Source organism: Peromyscus eremicus, chromosome 7 (genome assembly GCF_949786415.1).
Source record: "Peromyscus eremicus chromosome 7, PerEre_H2_v1, whole genome shotgun sequence".
NCBI classification, from domain to species: domain Eukaryota; kingdom Metazoa; phylum Chordata; class Mammalia; order Rodentia; family Cricetidae; genus Peromyscus; species Peromyscus eremicus.
The window spans coordinates 15,155,452-15,166,025 of record NC_081422.1 but is presented as its reverse complement, the minus strand read 5'-3'; positions in this window follow the sequence as shown (position 1 = coordinate 15,166,025).

Here is a 10,574-nt window from a genome sequence, read left to right as displayed (position 1 = left end):
TTATTTTGTATATAATATATCCTGATTATAGGTTCCCTTTCCTCTACTCATTCCATTTCCTCCCCACGACACTCTCATCCAGATCCACCTCATTTCTGTCCCTCATTAGAAAATAAGCATTGTTCTATGGAATGATAAGAAAATAAGATAAGTGAAAAATAAGTACATTGGAATATATCAAAACAAGTAAAAATAAGGAAAAGAGCCCAAGAAAAGGCACAAGAAATAGATACACATGCAGAGAATTACAGTTTACAGAGATCCCATAAAACACAAAACCAGAAGGAAATGAACCTGTAGGGAGAGGGAGGGGGAATAAAAAAAGAAGAAAAAACTTTGACACTTATGTGACAAGGACCTTCAAAAATGCCATTGAGTTTATCTTCCGATGGCCGTCTACTGCTAGTCATGTGGGTTACCCATAACAATAGTCTGTTTCCCCAGTGATACTCCATTGGATACAATTAAATTTTCATTAGAAAGCAATTATCAATTGGAGGCAGCTTTAGGGTTAAGGATGGATGGAGTCATGTGTCCATTTTTTTATTCAGTTCTAGTACCCAATATAGTGCCGATCTCCACAGGCCTGGTACATGCTGTCTCAGTCTCTTTGAGTTCATATGTGTGTTGGTCCTATTGTGTTTAGAGGCCTTATTTCCTTGGTGTCCTATATCTATAAAGGCTATATTCAGGGCTTTCTGTTCTAGGGTTTCTGGGCTTGGAGACATATTGTTGTAGCTATTATTAATCGTGTTTTCACACTGGTGTCTAGGCATCTTTGTTTGAGAGACAGTAATTCTAGGTGCTCATTTTGTTTGGTCTTGTCTTTGCTGGGTGGATGTTTCGTTCCTTTTTTTTCTGTCTCTTAGAAGAGTATGGTGGTTGTGTGTTGTCAGGTAGGAAATTCTCCTGAGATCCTGATAGTTGTAGCCTCTGGGAGTAGGAGATAAAATATGTTTCTAACTATTGGGAGCTGACATTTATGAATGAGAATGGAGAAGAGATTGGGGCTGAGGGCATCCACAGAAGGGAAGAAAGCAAAAGATCCGCTATGATCTACTTAGTCCCCTGTAAATGGGGACAGAGAGTGAGGATAGGTGACAACAGAAGGTTTGCCACAGAACTGGGGGTAAGAATGAAAAACTAGACTTGGAGGAGTGAAAGGAGACTGACAATCTGCTGTTTACCTACCTGCTTCCCTGGCTTGAATGGGCTGACAGTTCTCAGGGAGTGATTGCTGATGTTGAGGTTTAAGATAAAGCAAGGAACAGGGGAAGGGAAGTTAGGAGAGGAAGATCTGTGTGATCCACTGGAGACTGGGGAAGAGGGTGAAGGGAGGCCTCAGCACATGTTCTGCTGAATTCATAAGGGACTACGGGAGTGTCTTTGTTGGGGGAGGTGGTATTAAAAGCAATGACAGAAAAACTCAAAGGGGAGTAATGGGGTAGGAAGGGTCAAATTGGGTTAGAAGTAGGACAGTAGCACAGAGGAGAAAATAATGAATAAAAATAAATAAGAACAAAAATAGAGAGTCACAGACTATGGAGATGTTATGCTGGTACTGTTAGTTATTTGGCGGCACTCTTACACTGCGAGGAAATGTCATGAAACACGACAGAATCCACTAACAAGAGTTTTATTAATATAAGAGAGACAGACGTGACAGGCCTGTGGGAAAGACAATGTGCATAAAGAGAGAAGCCAGGAATATGGCGCCGGCTGTAAAGGCTGGGCTGCTCCTGCATACACAGGCTCATGTGGCTACTCCACGCATGTGCACATGGTTGTGCTGCATGCTTTACGCAATCATGCAAAGCCTTGAGGTCCTGGTCACAGAAGACGATTTGACCCAGAAATGGCTATTTTGACCCGGAAATGGCTAGGCAGAAGTGTTTAGGTCCGCCGGGCATGTCCAACCGTGGGGGCATGTTGTGAATCTATCATCCCTGACTCTTGGTTTTTTTTGTTAATAAAAAAGGAAAAATGGCAGTTGAGTGGGTATGGAGCGTCGTTTCTCTCAAAGACTGCTTCCAGCTGAATAGTGGGCATCAGTTGGCTCTTGGGGGAAATGGGGAGGGTAGCTTGTGAAGTCCTGGGATGATGGTGGGGGTCCTAGAATGAAGTTCTGTCATCCCCTTGTTCTGCAGCTGTCCATCCTTTATGGTGTGGCTGGGAACCTTTTGTCTGACAAGATACTGGTGACATAGAAAAAGCTTAGAGAAAAAAGAATCACTATTATTTTATTTTTGGAGTTGGCATTTATCTGAGGTAGATCTGGCCTACCCAGATGGAGACATGTGACATTTATCTGAGGTAGATCTGGCCTTAGTACTCTGCCTAATTTTTATCTGAATCAAGTCTTATTAGAGGTAGTTTATTTAAGGCACCTGTTTCCTTCATTAGGTTAGCATTTAGGAAATGAGTATTGAACAATAATAGACTGTTGTATTACATTTTTCCTTACTGCCTGGATATTTCTGATGGTCCTTTTTGCCTCCGGGTCTGTGTGGCCCTAGTTGGAAAATGAAGGGGTGATACCTTATTCTTCTGGAATTGGTGACAAGGCAGAGGATCCTGATGTCCTCTGGAGCTTGAGAGTACAAGGCCCTGTTTGTTTTACTGTATATGAAGAGAGATTTTTCTGGGATGGAGGTGAGATAAAAGGTTTTAGATAAGACAGGTGGACCCAGTGAGGAAAGCCCTCGAGTTTGGCAGCTGTAGGAGTCACAAGAATTACCTTGAAGGGTCTCTGCCATTTAGGGGAAATGGTAAAGGGTGCTGGCCTGGAGGGAAGAGAAGAACCTGATCCCCTATGTGTATTGGAGGTGGACAATTATTGTCACACGGCTGTAGCTAGAGTTTTCCTGCCTGGCCCATGGTCAGGGCAAATCTCTCTCACCTGCCAGTCCCATAGCCGCTCAGACCAACCAAGTAAACACAGAGACTTATATTGCTTACAAACTGTATGGCCATACCAGGCTTCTTGCTAACTGTTCTTACAGCTTAAATTAATCCATTTCTATAAATCTATACCTTGCCACGTGTCTTGTGGCTTACCAGCATCTTCACATGCTGTTTGTCATCGTGGCAGCTGGCAGTGTCTCTGACTCAGCCTTCCACTTCCCAGCTTTATTCTCCTTGTCCCGCCTATACTTCCTCCTGCCTGGCTACTGGCCAATCAGTGTTTTATTTACCAACCAATCAGAGCAATACACTTACCATACACAACATCCCACAGCACATGGCTGAGGTAATGAACAGTCTGTGTAGCTCCGTAGGATAGACCTTAGGTGACATAAAAGAGGAGTTAACAGCCTATCTGGAACAGTTGGAGGGTTGGATAAAAGACCTAGTGTTAGAACTGGCTTTCCATACATTAGTTCAAATGGAGAGAGTGAAAGAGGCTTTTTAGGAAGAGCCCTGAGCCTGAGAAGAGCTAGAGGCAATAATCTTACCCAGTCAGGGTGAAGTTCCTGTGACATCTTTGTAAGAATAGTACCAGTTGGTACGCTCCACCTATCCTGAGGATTGAGGATGGTATGGGATATGAAAATGCCAAGGAATGTTAAGAGCCTTAGCTAGTGTCTGAGAAATCTGAGAAGTGAACTCTGGGCCATTGTCAGACTGAAGAGAAGCAGGAACCCCAGACCGAGGAATAATTTCTCGGAGAAGGAGGTCTGCAACTGTCTGAGTCTACTTATTGGAAACCAGATATGCCTCCACCAAATTTGAAAATGAGTCCACCATCACGAGGAGATATTTAACTTTCCCAACGGTGGGCATATGGGTAAAATCGAGCTGCAAGTCAGTCCCTGGAAGGGAACCTCTAGCCTGTTGGGTGGGAAAAGGCTGACTCCTGTACTTGGTATTGGAATCTGTTTTTTAGCAGATCTCACAAGAGGCAGTAATAGTTCTTAAGAACTGTAAGTCCTCAGAGGTGGGCTGCAGGTGAGCTTCTACAAATTGAGACAGAGCAAGATTATTAGGTTGGCTTTCAGCCATTTGACTTTCCTCTGTTGAGAATTCTCTGTTTAGTTCTATAGACCACTTCTTAATTGGACTGTTGGGCATTTTGATGTCTAATTTCTTGAGTTCCTTATATATTCTGGATATCAGTCCTCTGTCAGATGTGGGGTTGGTGAAAACCTTTTCCCATTCTGTAGGCTGTCGCTTTGCCTTGTTGACCATATCCTTTGCTCTACAAAAGCTTCTCAGTTTCAAGAGGTCCCATTGATTGATTGTTCTCTCAGTGTCTGTGCTACTGGTGATATATTTAGGAAGTGATCTCCTATGCCAATGCATTCAAGACTACTTCCTACTTTCTCTTCTAGCAGGTTCAGAGTAGCTGGATTTATGTTGAGGTCCTTGATCCACTTGGACTTAAGTTTTGTGCACGGTGACAGATATGGATCTATTTGCAGCTTTCTACATGTTGATATCCAGTTATGCCAGCACCATTTGTTGAAGATGCTTTCTTTTTTCCATGGTACACTTTTGGCTTCTTTGTCAAAAATTATATGTTCATATGTTCAGAGGTATGCGGATTAATGTCAGGGTCTTCAATTCTATTCCATTGGTCCACATGTCAGTTTTTATACCAATACCAAGCTGTTTTTATTACTGTAGCTCTATAGTAGAGCTGGAGGTCAGGGATCGGGATGCCTCCAGAGGTTGTTTTATTGTACAGGATTCTTTTGGCTATCCTGGGTTTTTTGTTTTTCCATATGAAGTTGAGTATTATTCTTTCCAGGTCTGAGAAGAATTGTGTTGGTATTTTGATGGGGATTGCATTGAATCTGTAGATTGCTTTTGTTAAAATTGCCATTTTTACTATGTTAGTCCTGCCTATCCATGAGCATGGGAGATCTTTTCATGTTCTGACATCTTCTTCTCTTTCTTTTTTCAGGGACTTAAAGTTCTTGTCATATAGGTCCTTCACTTGCTTGGTTAGTGTTACCCCAAGGTATTTTATGTCATTTGTGGCTATTGTAAAGGTTGATGTATCTCTGATTTCCTTCAATTGCTCAACATCCCTAATCATCAGGGAAATGCAAATCAAAATAACTCTGAGATACCACCTTATGCCTATCAGAATGGCTAAGATTAAAAACACTGAAGACACCTTATGCTGGAGAGGATGTGGAGCTAAGGGAACTCTCCTCCACTGCTGGTGGGAATGCAAGCTTATACAACCACTTTGGAATTCAATATGGCGCTTTCTTAGAAAATTGAGAATCAATCTCTCCCAAGATCCAGCTATACCACTCTTGGGCATACACCCAAGGAATGCTCAATCATACCACAAGGGCACTTGCTCAGCTATGTTCATATCAGCATTGTTTGTAATAGCCAAAACCTGGAAACAACCTAGATGCCCTTCAACTGAAGAATGGATAAATAAAATGTGGTACATATAAACAATGTAATACTACACAGCAGAGAAAAACAATGACATCATGAGGTTTGCAGGCAAATGGATGGATTTAGAAAAAATCATCCTGAGTGAGGTAACCTAGACTCAGAAAGACAAACATGGTATGTACTCACTCATAAAAGGATACTAGATGTGGAACAAGGATGACTAGACTGCTACTCACATCACTAGGGAGGCTACCTGGAAAACAGGACCCCAAGAAAGACATGGGGATTGCCCAATGATGGAGAAATGGATGAGAGCTACATGAACAGCCTGGACTTGAGTTGGGGTAATGAAGGGCGAGGGTGGAGGGAAAGAGAGCTTGGGGGAGTGGGAGATCCCAGCTGGATCAAGAACAGAGTGGGAGACAAGGAATAGAAGACCATGATAAATGAAGACCACATGAGAATAGGAAGAAGCAAAGTGCTAGAGAGGCCCACAGAAATCCACAAAGATACCCCCACAATAGACTGCTGGCAATGGTTGAGAGACAGCCCGAACTGACCTACTCTGGTGATGGGATAGCCAAACACCCTAATTGTCTGCTAGAAACCCCATCCAACGACTGAGGGAACTGGATGCAGAGATCCATGGCTAGGCCTCAGGTGGAGCTCTGGGAGTCTAATTAGTGAGGAAGAGGAGGGTTTATATGAGCGAGAATTGTTGAAACCAAGGTTGGATAAAGCACAGGGACAAATAGTCAAATGAATGGAAACACATGAACTATGAACCAATGGCTGAGGGGCCCCCAACTGGATCAGGCCCTCTGAATGGGTGAGACAGTTGATTAATTGGCTTGATCTGTTTGGGAGGCACCCAGGCAGTGGGGCCGGGTCCTGTGCTCATTGCATGAGTTGGCTCTTTGAAACCTGGGGCTTACGCAGGGTCGCTTGGCTCAGCCTGGGAGGAGGGGACTGGACCTGCCTGGACTGAGTCTACCAGGTTGATCTCAGTCCTCAGAGGAGACTTTGCCCTGGAGGGGGTGGAATGGGGGATAGGCTGGGGGGAAGGGGAGAGGGGGGAGAACAAGGCGGGAGGGGGGAGAACAAGGGAATCCATGGCTAATATGTAGAACCAAATTGTATTGTAAAATAAAATTAAAAAAAAAAGATTATTAGGATGGAAGAGCTGGTTTAGATAGGAAAGAATTTGTCTAGTGTCTGGAGTTCCCTGTGAGGGTGTAGGCTGTACTGTATGGATTTCCTGTGGTGGGTGAGGTGATACTTGACTCTGGAGGGCCACTGTTCTGGCTGCCTGGTCAGCCTGGTTGTTTCCCCTGAAGATGATGGAGCTATCTGTCTGGTGAGACCGGCAGTGAACAATTCCTATAGCCCTGGGGAGGTGGGAAGCCTCCAGCATGGCCATTATTTGGCTTGAGTTAGAAATGGATCTCACTTTTGCTGTGAGAAGGCCACACTCCCTCCAAATAGCAGCGTAGGACAGGAGGATATGAAAAGCATATTTGGCGTCTGTATAAACATTTAGATATTGTTCCTGTGCCAATTGGAAGGCATGGGTGAGAGCTATCAGCTCAGCCTGTTGGTTAGTGGTGTGTGTGGGTAATACCTGTGCCTCTAATATCTCAGTATCTGACACTATGGCATAACCTGCTTTACGGGTCTCTTCATATAAAAAGGAGATGCCATCTGTGTACCAGGTATAAGTAGCCTGAGGCAATGTGCCCTCCTGTATGTGTGAAGGGTGAGGTAACAGTTCCTCTAAGGTTTCAGTGAAGGATTGAGAAGGAGAATAGTCAGCATTAAGTTGAGGGAGGAGGCTTGAAATATTAAGAGGTGGACAAGTCCAAAAAGTAAGTGTGGCATCCTCTAATAATGCCACCTGGAGAGAAAGAACCTGGGAAGGAGGTAAAGTTTGTAAACCTTTATAAGTTAAGAGATGGAACAGGTCAGTTCGGACTGTCTCTTGACCATTGCCAGCAGTCTGTTGTGGTGGTATCTTTGTGGATTTCTGTGGGCCTCTCTAGCACTTTGTTTCTTCCTATTCTCATGTGGTCTTCATTTACCATGGTCTCCTATTCCTTGTTCTCCCTCTCTGTTGTTGATCCAGCTGGGATCTCCCACTCACCTAAGCTCTCTTTCCCTCGACCCTCGCCCTTCACTACCCCCACTCATGTCCAGGCTGTTCATGTAGATCTCATTCCATTTCTCTGTCATTGGGCGATCCCTGTGTCTTTCTTGGGGTCCTGTTTTCCAGGTAGCCTGCCTGGTGATGTGAGTAGCAGTCCAGTCATCCTTGTTCCACATCTAGTATCCTGTTATGAGTGAGTACATACCATGTTTGTCTTTCTGAGTCTGGGATACCTCACTCAGGATGATTTTTTCTAGATCCATCCATTTGTCTGCAAACCTCATGATGTCATTGTTTTTCTCTGCTGAGTAGTATTCCATTGTGTATATGTACCACATTTTGTTTATCCATTCTTCAGTTGAAGGGCATCTAGGTTGTTTCCATGTTCTGGCTATTACAAACAATGCTGATATGAACATAGCTGAACAAGTGCCCTTGTGGTGTGGTTGAGCATTCCTTGGGTATATGCCCAAGAGTGGTATAGCTGGATCTTGGGGGAGATGGATTCCCAATTTTCTAAGAAAGTGCCATATTGATTTCCAAAGTGGTTGTACAAGCTTGCATTCCCACCAGCAGTGGAGGAGAGTTCCCCTAGCTCCACATCCTCTCCAGCATAAGGTGTCTTCAGTGTTTTTGATCTTATCCATTCTGACAGGCGTAAGGTGGTATCTCAGAGTTGTTTTGATTTGCATTTCCCTGATGATTAGGGATGTTGAGCAATTCCTTAAATGTCTTTCAGCCATTTGAGTTTCCTCTGTTGAGAATTCTCTGTTTAGTTCTATAGCCCATTTCTTAATTGGACTGTTGGGCATTTTGATGTCTAATTTCTTGAGTTCCTTATATATTCTGGATATCAGTCCTCTGTCAGATGTGGGATTGGTGAAGATCTTTTCCCATTCTGTAGGCTGTCGCTTTGCTTTGTTGACCGTATCCTTTGCCCTACAAAAGCTTCTGGTGATGAGTGGCCAAACACCCTAATTGTCGTGCTAGAAACCTCATCCAACTACTGAGGGATCTGGATGCAGAGATCCATGACTAGACCCCAGGTGGATCTCTGGGAGTCCAATTAACGAGAATGAGGAGGGTTTATATGAGCGAGAATTGTTGAGACCAAGGTCGGATAAAGCACAGAGACAAATAGCCAAACAAACGGAAACACATGAAATATGAACCAATGGCTGAGGGGTCACCAACTGGATCAGGCCCTCTGAGTGGGTGAGACAGTTGATTGGCCTGATCTGTTTGGGAGGCATCCAGGCAGTGGCACCAGGTCCTGTGCTCACTGCATGAGTCAGCTGTTTGAAACCTGGGGCCTATGCAGGGTCCCTGGGCTCGGCCTGGGAGGAGGGGACTGGACCTACCTGGACTGAGTCCACCAGGTTGATCTCAGTCTGTGGGGAAGGCTTTGCCCTGGAGGAGATTGGAATGGGGGGCGGGCTGGGGGAAAGGTGAGGGGGGGGAGGGGGAGAACAAGGGAATCTGTGGCTGATATGTAGAACTGAATTGTATTGCAAAATAAAAATTAAAAAAAAACAAACAAAAAAAGAGATGGAACAGATTATGGTGAGAGAAAACAGTAATGGATGACCCAAAACTTAGCTTCTTTGATTCCCAAATAAGGAGCTCTGTAGCCTCTAAGGCATGGATGCAAGGTGCCCAGCCCTGACTGGTAAAGTCTAGCTTCTTTGACTGATAGGCTACAGATGCAAAAGTGGGTCCCAGCTGATGCCCTAGAATTCCCAGGGCAAATCCCTCTTTCTCTGCTACATAGAGGGAGAAGGGACACGTTAAGTCTGGGAGATGGAGCGCTGGAGCCTGAAGTAGAGCCTGCTGGAGCTTTTGGAAAGGTTTAGTGACAGGATAAAGGAGGGGCTCATGTGGTCATCCCTGAGCTGCCTCGTATAAGGGGCGAGCAAGGAGAGAAAAAGATGGAACCCAAGACTGTAGAAAGCCAGCTATTCCTAGGAGAGAAAGAATATCCTGTTTAGTAGAAGGGGCTGTGGGGGACTGGATTAGCCGCTTTCTGTCTACAATAATAGCCTTGTGAGTTGGAGTAATGGATAGACCCAAATAGGTGACCTGGGGATTTGACAGCTGAACTTTAGAAGGAGATACCCTGTAACTCCAGCTGGATAAGAAATTTAGGAGAGCAGAGGTGTTAGTTTGGCTAACCTGTAAGAATGGGCTACAGAGTAAAATATCATCTACATACTGTATTAGTTTAGAGCCAGGGAGAGACAGAGAAAGCAGGTCAGAGGCCAGAGCCTGACCAAATAGGTGTGGACTGTCTCTGAATCCCTGTGGCAGAACAGTCCAGGTCAGCTGTGTGGACAGGTGAGTGTCAGGGTCATTCCAGGTGAAGGCAAAGATATTTTGAGACTGAGGACTGAGAGGAATAGAAAAGAAGGCATCTTTGAGATCTAGAACTGAGAAGTGAGAGGTTCCCGAAGTGATAGTGGACAGGAGAGTATAAGGGTTAGGCACTACAGGATGGAGAGGGATCACTGCAGAGTTAATGAGCTGGAGGTCTTGAACCAGGTGGTAGGTTCCATTAGACTTTTTAACTGCAAGTATGGGGGTGTTAAAAGGTGACAAGGTTAGGCAAAGCAGCTTTTTCCTGAGAAGGTCAAAAATGATAGGCCTAAGTCCTCTTAGGCTCTGGAGTGAGAGAGGATACTGAGCTTGGGTGAGATACCTTGTAGGATCTTGTAGCTGGATAATAACAGGCTGATGGTGTCTAGCAATAGAAGGGTTCTGGGTATCCCAGACTTTTGGGTCTACCTGAGAAGCTGGCAAGGGAAATGAATTGTTAGAGTCAGTAGAGTGAGTGGCTAGGAGAAGGAGTAGAGGAGCTGCTGGTGCGTCTGGGATGAGGTGAATGTGTGGAGCGAAAGAAATGGACACTCCTACCTTAGCTGGAAGATCCCTCCCCATTAAAGGTAAAGGGCAGCTTGGCACCACTAAGAATGTGTGTGTGAGAGGGATGCCTCTGAAAATGCAATTGAGTGGTGGTGTCTGATGAGGTAGGTAAGGCTGTCTCCCAACCCCAACAATAGGGAGACAAGCAGGA